General features: G+C 38.1%; 1 protein-coding gene across 2 annotated transcripts in view; it reads right to left on the minus strand.

Annotated features, from left to right (window-relative positions):
* stet (stem cell tumor) overlaps nucleotides 1–15,304 on the minus strand; it is a 763,180-nt gene that overhangs the window by 460,038 nt on the left and 287,838 nt on the right. The gene's annotated exons all lie outside the window — the stretch shown is intronic.

Genomic DNA, 15,304 nt, shown 5'->3' on the forward strand with positions numbered 1-15,304 from the left:
TTAGACCGCAGAACGGTATCAATATCGTTGCATAATAAACAGTGGCCATAAATTATAATGAATTTATAGGGATCGTTTAAGGAGGAGCGAAAAGAGGAAAACAATTAAACGGTATACAATCATAGATTGTTTGTAATAAATTTTTAATATAAAATTCAATTATAATAAATCTTTATTATAAACTTGAATTAATAAACAGTAGCAATTCATTGCAACGAACTTATGGAAATTGTTTAACAAAAAGTAGAAAGAGTAAAACAATCGACGAGTAGCTATCAATATCGTATTATGATAAAGAGTATCACTACACATTCAATACATTATAATCAACTTATGAAAATGATTTAAGAAACTGCAACAGATCCCGAACAGCTGGCAAGATTAACGTAGATTTAACGAAATCAGTTTTCGATTTTGTATCATCGTTCCCAATAACGACGGAGCTTCCTTGTAAAAATGCATTTCCAAGTACCGGCAGAATCCCACGAATATCCCCTTAATTACTGCTGAACGGGAATGAAAATTAAAACCGCATAATCTATCGGATTATCGGAAAAGTTTTAAACCATTTTCTTGTTTACGCGTAACCGTGTGATAGTAATGAGGTCTCCAAGTTTTCCGATAATCCGGCATTAATTATACGCGCAACGGGGGTACGGCGGAACCATTTCGTAAAATTTGGATACCGTGTACAACGATCACTTTTTTCTTTTCGCACAATCGACAGTAGAATCCGCAAGTGTGCTGAAAACACGTCGATCTGCGCATCGATTTGCATCTTTTTCGTTTCGCTTTATTAATGTCGTATCGTATCCGCATCGTTTGCTTTGTCATTTCCTTTCTTTTTCTCTGTTTCTCGTATCGCATCTCCGCATTGTAAAAACAAAGGGGTCCATCTCGTTAAACGGAATAAACATTGCGATTATTGTTGTTATGATATTTCAAGATTTATTCGATGTCACAGAGTTGTAATTACATCGCATGGAAAACAGTTATTTCCGTTGTGACAAAGAAAATTATTCATTCGAATATTATGTTCTTGCGCGACCTGTGCTGGAAATGATCATTTGAAACAGCGTTTCACGCGTCGAAATTTCTATAAATTACTCTTATAACCCTGTTTCTTACGATTATTATTTATCAGAGAAAATGAACATACGGGAGAGAAGTAAAAACAAGCTTTTTTTCTTCAATTTCTCGAGCCTGAACAAACGCGAACCAGCCGCCGTAAGAGCGCGCTACGTTACAGAGAGTCCCTTTTCACTTTTAAAGACGCCCCGGCCTCGACGTCTGGGCGGCTTTTCATGCAGGGATTACTCGGTTCTTAAATATCGGCGACTTATAAGGTACTCCCGAAGATTGTTCCCTGAATAATACATCCTCGCAGCCGCTGCACTCTTTTCCGCGATCCGTGTTTCCCAGCCTGCTAACCGTTCTACCGTCCGGGCATCGTAAATATTTACGCACCGAGTGCTCGATCGCATTTGCATGTGGGATTCGCAGTGATTTCTAAACGTGGCCGCCGGGCACCGCCATCGGTTATGTGGCTTGAACCTGGAATATAACAGCGAGAGAGAGAGAGAGAGAGAGAGAGAGAGGGAAGGAGGGAAAGATTGAGAGAGAGAGAGACACTGAAGAGAGAGATTGAGGGAGAGAGAGAGACACTGAAGAGAGAGATTGAGAGAGAGAGAGAGAGAGAGACACTGAAGAGAGAGATTGAGGAAGAGAGAGAGACACTGAAGAGAGAGATTGAGGGAGAGAGAGAGACACTGAAGAGAGAGATTGAGAGAGAGAGAGAGAGAGAGACACTGAAGAGAGAGATTGAGGAAGAGAGAGAGACACTGAAGAGAGAGATTGAGGGAGAGAGAGAGACACTGAAGAGAGAGATTGAGAGAGAGAGAGAGAGAGACTGACAGAGAGAGAGAGAGAGAGAGAGAGAGAGAAGGAGAGAGACACTGACAGAGAGAGATAGAGAGACAGAGAGAGATACTGACAGATAGAACGAGGGAGAGAGAGAGAGAGACCTCCTAGTTCCACGCCGACAATGTGCAACCTAAATTTTCCATGCGACGCGTTCGATCCGCCGTTTCTTAGCCGCGGCGAGCTATAGTGGTGGGCGTGGCTTGCAATCACGTGACCTACCAGCCGCTGTCACGGTCACGTGGGTTTCCAAGCGACCGCCTGTCTCATCTCTTATACTCGCGCGTTAATGCGAAATGAATTAATAAGAATTTCTTAACCAGTTAACTGTGTTTGACGAGTATAGCCATAGCTAACTCGTTAATAAATAGTTTTAACGACAAATAATTGTTGTTATCCTGTCCTAAACCAGTGCTCGAAATGCCTCGGAACGCAACATTAGGCTCCGCCTCCTGACGGCGGGGCCCTCCTCCGCAGCGTCTCGCTCCCCGCTCTGCTTTCATCGGCTGTGAGCGACACGCTGCGGCGGTGAGCCGATGGAAGCAGCGCGCGGAGCGAGGCGCTGCGGAGGAGGGCCCCGCCGTCAGAAGGCGGAGCCTAATGTTGCGTTCCGAAGCATTTCGAGCACTGGTTTCGCTCACAGCCGATGAAAGCGACGCGGGGAGCGAGACGTTGCGGCGGTAGTCAGGAGGCGGAGGCTAATGTTGCGTGTTCCGACGCATTCGGAGCACAGTTCTAAACAAAAGCGTCTCTCCCACACCATTGTGTCAATAATTGTGAATGTAATAATAATATAACTGATTAATTTAATATATTTAATTTTTAACATTTTAAATATCTTAATATTTTTAATATTATTTTAATATCATTAATTCAATAATTAATTATCAATTATAATGTAATAATAATGTAATAATAATAAAACAAACGTCCCAGTCACGGAAGTCCCGACGCGACCGTTAAATTTCATCGGCCCGGCGTTTCGTAGTCCGAGCTGCGAAAAAGTCGGTGTGAACGGAGCGTTAATTACAATAACGAGAGCACGCGGTAATCGGGCGGACAGAGCGCATTGTCGGCAGCATGATCGGCAGTCAGCAAAATGGATCCGTAATGCCGGTTGAAAGGGGCCAGAAAGTTTTACGCGCGCGCTCGCGTGGCGCGTCGGTGATACGTTTCGCAGTCCGCCATATTTGTCTAGGGTACATAAAAGCACTTAATCGCCGGTAACAATGGAAGGAAGCACGCGCGTCCCGACGGAACAATGGCGCCGGCTGATTACCTATGAATCCATTCCTCGTTATTAATTATTTCATTTTATGTCCCGGACCGTTGCCGCAATCCAGCGCGCGGCCGCGCGCTGTAATTTCCAAGAGCCGGCTACCTTCGACGGTATTCTATGAATACGCCGCCCGCGGAACTGGCTATTACGCCTTCAACCTGGGACCCGCGATAGTATTATTTATTAAATAATTGAAACGACCGGTTAACAATGCGCCGCCGTCGAATTAACCGGCGGAAAATATCGGCCGGTTAGCGGACGCGATTAAATCGCTCGCTTCCGCGGCGTTTTGTTTACGCGGCTCTCTCGTTTGCCGAATCATCGCCGTTTCTTTCTTTCTTTTTTGTTTTGTTTTGTTTAACGACACCTTGCAGTGCCGTTTGTTCATTAGACGGCCGAGGTTCGAGTTTGCGATATGAATTTTGTATGCAGTTTTAACGTCCCCGTCGACGCGAAGCGATTTCGGATTTTCGTGTTGTGAGAACAGAAATATTTCACGGAACGTGAATATGTTTTATTCCGACAATGCGAAACGCGAAACGGCACAGTACACCTTGGTAATCCGTAGCTGAAGCATGAAAATAAATATTTTACTTCGGCGATCGAAATTTTAGATTCTAAAACGTCAAGTAAAATATGTTTGATTTCGCGATAACGTAACATAAAGTTCTGCTATTTCGAGAACAGGAAATGAAATTCTATCGTTTCGATAACGGGAAATAAAGCATAAAATTGAATATTTTCTAGAGTTTTTTCAGCGTGGAGATAAATCGCGGAGACGATTAACGTGACTTGCTACGCGGTAACGTAAGAATTTATCGATAGTATTTGCAAACGAGATCCGTTGTTTGAAACGCTATGATCCAATAATAAAATGAAAATATTTTATTCGACGCTAATCAGGCCGCGCGTTTGATGCGTCTGTGACAACATTTATTTGCAATTTAAAACAGGAGAAAGATCGGAAGAATTTTAAGATGTCTAGGTCGTATTTCTAACCTATTAAACAGATTTTTAAAATCCGCAGTCTAATGATAATAAATGAAATAATGATTCAATAAAATGAAAATATTTTATTTGACGATAATCAGACCGCGCATTTGATGCGTCTATGACAAAATTTAGTTGCAATTTAAAACAGGAGAAAGATCGGAAGAATTAAAAAATGTCAAGGTCGTATTTCTAACCTATTAAACAGATCTTTAAAACCCGCAGTCTAATGATAATAAATGAAATAAATAAAATATTCCGAACTTCAAATGAAATACTATTGATAATGTTATCTTAAAAATTATCGACAACGGATGAAATATTTTATTTTGTTCAGAGTACATTCTTTCGAGCAGATCGAATCTTTTGTCATCAAAAATCCGTGCATAAATCGAGGATAAAATATCTATTTATTATTTGCCATACGAAGTACCGTAATTTCTCCCTAATTTGCGTCTCGTTTTAATAGTTGTCGACAATCGGTGAACTGTAAAAACGAGCCGCGAGGCTCGAATAAAAAAGCCCGTAATCCCAGATTGTCCATTTTTGTGCGCAATCTGAGCGCGAATTAGAGAGAAATTACTATACCCGACTATTTTACCCGACTCTGGGGGTACGTTTCGTTTTGTTGACCGTCAACAAAGCAAGTTTCCAGGTCCCCTGATGATTTGTCGTCGAATATTTCGAAGGAATCGGCGACCGTGCCGCTGGCATTTTTTGTACAATATCATTGTTTTACGCCCTAAATATTCATAATTCGCCGAAATGTATTTTTCCTGCGGGCCGAACCTCTTTCGGAAAAATACGCGGGGCACGAATGTTGCAATAATCGCTGTACGATGCTGTAAAAACACTAACGTGCCCTGCAAAAATGGTCGGGGGGGGAGGGGGGAGAGAACGGTCAGAAAACGAAGAAAAATACTGGCAGCGTGGCGCGGGCGCGCGCTCTTTATTTTGCTAGCCGAGTAGGAAACGCGCAATTTAAATGAAAATTTTTCGTTTAGACAATGGATTATAGGACGCGCGCGTCCGCCGACGGGGGGAGGGGGGGAGAAAAAAAACGAGACCCGAAAAACACGGCGTCGCCGCCCCGCCCCATGAATATTCCTGTATCGAATTGCCCGCTGTTTTTCGGACAAACGGAACAAATCGCGGAATTTCGGCGAATTTATACTGTTCGAGCGAATGTGTTCCTACGGAATGTAAACTAGGAAACGATCGTTTGGATAACGTTCGCGCGAGCAAATCAATTCCCAACGTAGCCGTGCGGCGCCGAGTGCGCGTATATTAATTATTATGGGAGCAGAAAATATCGCGGCTTCGTTATTCCGCGTTAGAACGGAATGTTTTCCATATGGAAAAACGTCGTCCCGGGCACGAGACGGTTCGCATTCGATCGCGTGCTGTCATCGAAGTGCCGAATTATTTTTGATTCGAAGACTTCGGTTCTGTCGAGCGCAAATTTTAAGCATCGCGATAATTTATCGGTCCGAGCGAGTAGCTGTGCAAGAGTTCGTATAAATTCCTATAAATTTCGCAAGAGAACGTGTTAATTAATAAGGTCCAATGGCATTTTTATTTTTGTTTTAAAATAAGGTATCTAAAGTTTATTTATTTTAAGCTTATTTTTCCAATCATAAGCATCGTGCATGATGCTACAGTATTATTAAGTTTAATGTTATTAAATTAATATTATTAAATTTTATGTCAATGAATTAATATTATTAAATTTTATGTCATTAAATTAATATTATTGAATTTAATGTCATTGAATTAATATTATTGAATTAATACTGTTAAATTTAATGTCATTAAATTAATATTATTAAATTTAATGTCATCACATTAATATTATTGAATTTAATATCATTGAATTAATATTATTGAATTAATATTGTTAAATTTAATGTCTTTAAATTAATATTATTAAATTTAATGTCATCACATTAATATTATTAAATTTAATGTCATCACATTAATATTATTAAATTTAATGTCATCACATTAATATTATTAAATTTAATGTCATCACATTAATATTATTAAATTTAATGTTATCAATTTAATAATTAATATTATTATCGATTTTCGTCGTAAATGAAAGAAATCCGCGGTATAATAATGACTGCGAATTTTATTTATTTACAACAAAATTGAGTGATTTTCGACCCACAAACACTTTTGAAACGCAAAGCACTGACGCTATCGCGACGATTTAATAAATTCATTATATTATTTAGAACTGTCTTCTTGAAATAATTCAAGGTGGAAATAAATGTTTACGCAGTTACGGTATCTTGCAACGGATGCACCAAATTGTTTATTCTGCATGAAGATCCGCGGTCTAATAATGACTAATAATGTTTTAGTGGACGAAGGAAACGCTTCTGCGATCGGAATTTTCTAATTACACGTTTAATTCCGACGACTTAATCGCTTCTGGTTCGATCGCAAGTGAGAAACACGAGCAACGCGGCTCGAAACGTTCCGCTTTTTCCGGCTGGTATTTATTATCGGCGTTTCCTCCGTTCCTCCGGTTGTTTCACTTGGCCCCCGCGTCTTATCCTTTTCCCGTTTTCGCGCGCGCTTTCACGTGCTCGCGGCCCGATTCCCTTTTGTGTCGCGATTCGCCCTCCCACGCGGCGCCCTTTTCTTCCCGCGGCTTTATCTCTAGCCTCACGGCCCAGTCATATATTTCAGCAGAAGCTGCGCCCCTTTTTAAATGCAAATTCCTATGGTCGCGCGATGCTTTTTTTCATCCGCCTACTATTTTTAATATATTTATATTGTATATTGAAGGCATTTATGTATGTTATCACTGGAATTATTAAGTAAATCTTTAAGCAATCTTTAGTACAATTGACGAAGACATGTTTTATTTTGCATAAAGTTTTGCACTCTATTTACAGTGTTCGACTTACAATTGCAGTATCAATTGAGTGGGCACTCACCTGCAACAGAAAAATAAAATAATTCTATATTAACGTATAGAAAACATAATTTTATTAGATTAAATACAGAATATAGAGTATTAAATATAGAATAGAATATTAAATATAAAATAGAATATTAAATATACAATAAAATATTAAATATGGAATAGAATATCAAATATAAAATATAGAATATTAAATATATAATAAAATATTAAATATAGAATAGAATATTAAATACAGAATATAGAATATAAAATATAGAATAGAATATTAAATATAGAATAAAATATTAAATATAGAATAGAATATTAAATATGGAAAAGAATATTAAATATAGAACAGAATATTAAATATAGAATAGAGTATTAAATATAAAATAGAATATTAAATATACAATAAAATATAAAATATGGAATAGAATATCAAAAATAAAATATAGAATATTAAATATACAATAAAATATTAAATGTATAGAATAGAATATTAAATACAGAATATAGAATATAAAATATAGGATAGAATATCAAATATAGAATAAAATATTAAATATTAAATATTAAATATAGAATAGAATATTAAATATAGAACTGAATATTAAATATAGAATAGAATATTATATAATATATAATATTAATTATATAATATTAATAGTATAGAATATTATATAATAGAATATTAACATAATCCTAAATTATACAATACGCGCAACATTGAAAACATTACTTTCGACATTAACGAATAATCGTTTCCGCAATCGATGTAACACAACAGACGAAACGATTTAAGAAGCGTACGAACGCTTTTCCGACACGCGACTCATTATAATTACGTGTTCTCTCGCTCGTCAAGAGCACGTGTTTTCCGTACACCGATCTAAGACAGTTGTAATTTCTTTCTAAATGGTAGGAAAGGTATCATTACACGCAGGTGCGCAACCGAATAGACGGCTCCGCGTTTTATTTACGACAATTCCCAACTAAGTTCCCGGATTAATTCCGATGCAATTACCGCTGATATATTTCCATTAAAAGGTGCCACCGTCGGCTGAAAATATTTCGGGGGAAATTGCTGACTTGAGGAATGGGATTTAAGAAAGTCAACTGCGGAGGAATTTCACTGTTTAATCAAAGTTACCGGAATCGCTACACTGCGGACTATTCGCTTCGCGAAGTATAATTACAATCGGTTCCAAATTGTGGGTACAAATAATTGTAATAGATTTTTAATAGAAATTTAAATTATAATAGATTTTTAATAGAAATTTAAATTATAATAGATTCTTAATAGAAATTTATAAATTAGAATAGATTTTTTATAGAAATTTTGTTATAATGTATTGTTAATAGAAATTTAAATTGTCACGGTTTTTAAATAGAAATTTTAATTATAGTAGGTTTTCAACAGAAATTTTAATTATAGTAGATTTTTAGCAGAAATTTTAATTATAATAGATTGTTAATAGAAATTTAAATTGTGATAGACTTTTAACAGAAATTTGAGTTCTAATAGATTTTTAATAGCAGTTTAAATTATAGTAGATATTTAATCGAAAGTTTAATTCTAATAAATTTATAATAGAAATTTTAATTATAGCACATCTTCAACAGAAATTTTAATTATAATAGATCGTTGATACAAATTGAAATTGTGATAGATTTTTATCAAAAAAAAAAAAAATTAATCGATTCAATCGACGGGATCGTCCCAGCTGAATCTAACGCAAGGTCGTTCGCACTGATAAAATATTCAGTTCCCGCGAGTTCCAATCATTTTTTCGAGATCGATTAGCCGACCAGAATAGCCGTTAATTACCGTTTCCGTGGCTCTTTGAGCCCCGACGCTGAAAGAACCGTTCCGCCGTGGTAGCCGAGGGCGATTATGCTCTCGAGAAATGTCAGTGAAGGAGGTTAGCTCTTCAAAGGTCACGCAGAAGGGCCGCCGTGAAAGCGGAATTGAAAACACGCGGTTATTGCGAGCTCTTGCGATTCACGCGTCTCCCTTCACCGCCTCTACCCTCCCCACCCCCCTCCCCGCTTCATCCTTTCGTCCTCGTAATCGCCGATTTCTTTCAGACCCCTCTTTTCAGAACGCCTGCATATCGTATTCGAATCTGTCGGACGGACCTTGCCACTAAAACCTGCGGATTCTAAACGAAACCACCGGCTCCAAACCCCGGGAAACTCTCCGCCGACCGTTGAAATCGACCCTTCAACATTTTGGTGTCCTTGACTCTGAGTTCCCCGGCCAGGCGAACCCTAATTTCCAGAATATACGAACGAACGAGCTCGAGCGACTTTCCTTATTTCGCAGTTCCGCAGAGGTTGTAGGCTCTTTCGTGGAAAATGTTTGAACAAATAACAATACAGCAGTTTCTGCAGGAATGTTCGGAGGTCGGAATTGAAACCGGCAGATCCGAGAATACTAAGTCGCGATTCTTCGGGCCTTGCGGCTCGTTTTTATAGAAACTCGGAGAATAGTCGACAAAAAAACGGCGGCCAGCGTGCCAGTGTGCGTTAATATGAATACATAGTAATGCTAGAATATAAACGACGACTTGACTTTTTTATTTCTAATTTCTTGCCACGATTTGAAGGCAATTCGGAGGCCACGTGACACGATTCGAAGGCAATTTGGAGGCCACGTGACGCGATTCGAAGGCAATTCGAAAGCAATTCGAAGGCAATTCGAAGACAGTTCGAAGGCAATTCGGAGGCCACGTGACACGATTCGAAGGCAATTCGAAAGCAATTCGAAGACAATTCGAAGGCCACGTGACACGATTCGAAGGCAATTCGGAGGCCACATGCCACGAATCGACGATCACGTATCTAGTAATCTACCACGTGCAATAGTAATCGACCCTTAGCATCGACGTAGCAATAATTACATAGGCGAAGGAATTAGACTAGCACGGGGAAATTCAGAGCAACCCTAAATTTGGCATTTCAAGGAGAAATTACCGTACCTCCCTAAAGCTCAGTCTCATCGTCCCTAAGACTCTCTAGCAATGTTCACCGACCGAAAAAATGTTGAAGACGCAATTGAAATCAGTTTTTTAGTAACCGTGCAATTTTATTTTAAATATTCGTTTATTAGGTTTCACACGGTTTTAGTATATTATGCGACGTTTTACAGTCATTTCAAGTGTGTTTCATTTCCATGAACGATGCTTCGTTTGTAATATTTTTTTCTTGCAATTTTGTGAGAAATTGAAAATTTGTGCATCGCGTTTCAAATTACCCGCGCTTTTTGCCATTTAGACCGCTAGGCGTAGGACTAGCACAGGGAAATTCACAGCAACCCGAAATGTGGCATTTCCAAGAGAAATTACTGTACTTGTAATGTATGTTTATTCAAGCATTTTCCATGGAAGAGTCTCTAAACTTTGTGGAAACGCGAAACAAGGAAACGGTCGACGATAGGTTCAGTGTTAAATAGATGCTGCTGCGAGTAGCCTAATTTCTGCTTTCATCCTCGATCTTGTCAAGGAAACATGATTGCAGCGTCAGTAGTAGCGCCGATGCTGATTTTTGTAAAAATTCGATATATCTTTGTCGTTAATACAGTCGTTCGAAAAAGTCTTCGTACACCTTTCGAAGCGCAACAGCTTTTTTAAAATTGCGCTAAATCATTCGAATTTTTAGTTACCGATTGTCAAACAGCTATAAAAACCAGCCTCGAGGCTCGAACGAACGTATCCTCTATTCCCAAATTGTCCATTTTTGTTTACAAGCTGAGGGACAATTGGGAGAGAATTTACTGTACTCGGAATGGCAAACAAAGAAATAAAAAAACTCTCGTTTCTCGACTTTCTCATCTGAGCCGATAACGAAAATTCGAAAAACGTCTTTCGCAGATCTCGGTAACTTATATGCATGCACACGTTTCGAAAGGTATACGGAGACTTTTTCGATCGAGCGTATTTACGACAAAGTTATATCGAATTTTGATATAAATTTGATCGTGTGTTTTATGAATTGAGATTCTAGAGACACACGTGCTTCAACAAGGTAACGAAAATGACTGTGCACGGAAAATGCGTGTTTAAAGTTTATGAGACATTTTTTTATTATTAAATTTAATGTCATCACATTAATATTATTAAATTTAATGTTATCAATTTAATAATTAATATTATTATCGATTTTCACTGGTTTATCGATTCAGCCAGAGAATTAGCCGCGAGTGCTCGAGTCAGCAATGTTTCATATTGCTCGTTGGATCTTTTAATGTAAATAATAAACGAAGAAGCGAAATCACAGGATTTTTTACTAAAAAAAGAAAGAATATGCGGTACTCTTCAGTCTGTTAAGTAGAAAGTGCGTGATAATTGGGCCGCGAATTACGCGCGATTATGGCAAAACGGGATACTTTCAACTTAAAACAGTGAAGCGATTCAAATAATTGAAACGACTGAAATAATTAAAGAAAGAACAAATTTTAGTTTACGCGCTTTAATAGTTTCATTGTACGGTTTATCGAACAGTTAATATAGTGTAAATGCAGTGGATTAAAACGATATGAAATGCAAGAAAAAATGAATTTTTGCGTAAAACCGAATATTTATATACAGTCGGCCACAAAAGTGTTCGTACACTTTTTAAAACGCTATAATTTTTTTTAAGGTGGACTAAGTGACTTGAATTTCTTTTAGATGATAGCAGGACTTATCTACTTGTCTTGATGATGATCAAAATGCTTTTTTTAAATTTTGCTATCACTTGGAATGACAAAAGAAAAAGAAATAAAAACCTCTCGTTTTCTAACTTTTTTATCTGAGCCTATAACAAAAATTAAAAAAATGCCTCACATAGATCTCGGTAACTTGTGTGCATGCTGAAAATTTTATTGAAATCGGTCGACATTGTTCTGAGTTACAACAAATCCAAGATAACAAAAATCGCAGTTCTATCATGACTTTCGCCAAAAACTGAAAGAAATCTGCTGTTTTTGAACGCCTTTAAACGCCTGTAGCTCGACTCTAGGTTACCGAGATCTACGAGCGGCATTTTCTTAATTTTTGTTATAGGCTCAGACAAAAAAGTTAAAAAAAGCGAGAGATTTTTATTTTTTCAAGTAATTTGGTCATTTCAAGTAACAATAAAATTTCAAAAAAAAGCATCTCAGTCATCGTCTAGTAGACTAGTCCCTCTATCATCTGAAAAAAATTCAAATCATTTAGTCGAGTACTAAAAAAGTTATTACATTTAAGAAAGTACACGAACAATTTTGTGGACCACTGTATAGACGAACGAAAAATTATGCTCAATGTTTCGGTAAACTGGGACCCTTACCGTGTAACAAACTACGTCCGATCGCGCGGCATCGATTCGAAGGTATCGACAGCGTTAATTTCGCCGGCGGATACCGAGCGTGGCGGCAATTCGATTTGAAAAGTGGAGCGCAAGCTCGGATAAATCTGTGCTGAACGCACGGTAACGTCTGAATTTCGATCGGCAGCATCGCTTCTGCTCCGCTCCGCTCCGCGAAGAACGTATTTGTAGGCACGTAGCCGAATGTTTTCCTTTGTAATTAAACGTACGGGCGCTTAATCTTCGTGTTTCACCGGCGATTCTTCGTGCGCCGCGTCGCGATTTATCGGGCCCGTGTCCGCTGACGTTGAAATCCTCGATAAATTTCGCGAAACTTGTCGCCGTCGCCGTCCGACGCGACACGCTCGTTTTATCCCCGTCCCTCTAAGAACCTCGCAGCGACCGTTTTGTCATTTATAATGCAAATCGCGACGAAGCATCGGCTGCGAACGCAAATTTACTACCGTACGGTCGATCTCCGAATTTATTAACTCGATCCGGCGCCGCGCCGGCTGCGTCTGTTCTCGGAAGCTTCGCTCGTTTCGGAGACAAGTTGTCTCTTTGTATCTTCTGGTCATTTGCGGAGACAAAATATTGTGGAAAATATTGTTCGATTGTTGCAGCATTTGGCGAGAACAGAGAAAGCTCTATTTTTGTATAGGTATCTGTGCTTCGGAAAGCTACAGTAAATTCTGCCTAATTCGCGCTCAGATTGCGCACAAAAATGGACAATTTGGGAAGAGGAGATGCGATTATTCGAGTCTCGCGACTCGTTTTTATAGTTGCAGATTGTCGACGATTATAAAAACGAGATGCAAGGCTCGAATAATCGTATCTCCTCTTCCCAAATTGACTATTTTCGTGCGCAATCTGAGCGCCAATTAGGGAGAAATTTCTGTACTCATCACTATAGTAAGTCTAGGGTCAGTATCTGTAAAATAATTCTAATTAGTCCGAGATACTTGTCACTATAGCAATTATAGTTAGTCTGATATATTCGTCACTATAGCAATTCTAGTTGGTCTGATATATTCATTCCTATAGTAATTATAGTTAGTCAGACACTTTTATGGCTACAGCAATTATAGTTAGTCTGAAATATTCATGACTATAGTAATTATAATCAGCCAGACACCTTCATGGCTATAGCAATTCTAGTTGGTCTGAAATATTCATGATTATAGTAATTATAGTTAGTCAGACACTTTTATGGCTATAGCAATTATAGTTAGTCTGAAATATTCATGACTATAGTAATTATAATCAGCCAGACACCTTCATGGCTATAGCAATTCTAGTTGGTCTGAAATATTCATGATTACAGTAATTATAGTTGTCAGACACCTTCATGTCTATAGCAATTATAGTTAGAGTGATATATTCATCACTATAGTAATTATAGCTAGTCAGACACCTTCATGGCTATAGCAATTCTAGTTGGTCTGAAATATTCATGATTATAGTAATTATAGTTAGTCAGACACCTTCATGTCTATAGCAATTATAGTTAGAGTGATATATTCATCACTATAGTAATTATAGCTAGTCAGACATGTTTATCTGTAAAATAATCCTAGTTAGTCAGGCATATTCAGCACTATAGTAATTCTAGTTAATCTGAAATATTCATGACTATAGTAACTATAGTCAGCCAGACACCTTCATGACTATAGCAATTCTAGTTGGTCTGAAATATTCATGACTATAGTAATTACAGTTAGTCAGAGTTGTTCATCTTTAAAATAATTCTAGTTAGTCAGACATATTCGTCACTATAGTAATTATAATTAGTCAGACGTGTTCGTCTATAAAATAATGTTAGTCAGACATTTTTATGACTAAAGTAATTCTAGTTGCTCTGAAATGTTCATTGCCATAATAATTATAGTTAGTCTAATATATTCATCACTATAGTAATTATAGTTGGTCAGACATAATCATCTGTAAAATAATTCTAGTTAGCCAGACATATTCGTCGCTATAGTAATTATAATTAATCAGACGTGTTTGTCTACAAAATAATGTTAGTCAGACATTTTTATGACTAAAGTAATTCAAGTCGCTCTGAAATGTTCATTGCTATAATGATTATAGTTGGTCAGACATATTCATCTGTAAAATAATTCTAGTTAGCCAGACATATTCGTCACTATAGTAATTATAATTAGTCAGACGTGTTCGTCTATAAAATAATGTTAGTCAGACATTTTTATGACTAAAGTAATTCAAGGTGCTCTGAAATATTCATTGCTATAATGATTATAGTTGGTCAGACATATACATCTGTGAAATAATTCTAGTTAGCCAGACATATTCGTCACTATAGTATCTCTAATTCCAAACATATTCGTCGCTATACCAATTTGAGCGACATACTTATCAATGTTATTTAACTCTTCCGAAATTGTCCATGTTTGTGCACAATCCGAGCGTCAATTCGGGAGAATTTACTGTATCACGGTGGATCACCTACGTTTATGCACGAATCGGCGATCAATGCTCGAATTATTTCGGCGACGGGAGAGACACGCGGAACTCTTTTACTGCCGGGAAAGCCCGTTTCATCCTCGTTTGCGGCGCGTATCACGGCTAATGCCGATAACCGTGCACCCGGGCCGCAACATTCCCGGATAAAGCCGACTCGCACAGGTGTACCCGCATGTACGACCTGCTTTCGAAGCAAACAGTCCATGATACGCTCCGAAGATACTGTTTGCGAGCGTGCCGCGTGCCGTGGAATTATTATCGGCCGGCCGTGCTCGCACAAAAGCGCGATTTTTCCGCGCAGACCGCCGCGAACCCGACGAAACAGCTGCGAAATTCGCTCGAACGTAAAAACAGTTGCAACTTTTCCAAAATTCGGTCGT

Source organism: Megalopta genalis, chromosome 5 (genome assembly GCF_051020955.1).
Source record: "Megalopta genalis isolate 19385.01 chromosome 5, iyMegGena1_principal, whole genome shotgun sequence".
Classification (NCBI taxonomy): domain Eukaryota; kingdom Metazoa; phylum Arthropoda; class Insecta; order Hymenoptera; family Halictidae; genus Megalopta; species Megalopta genalis.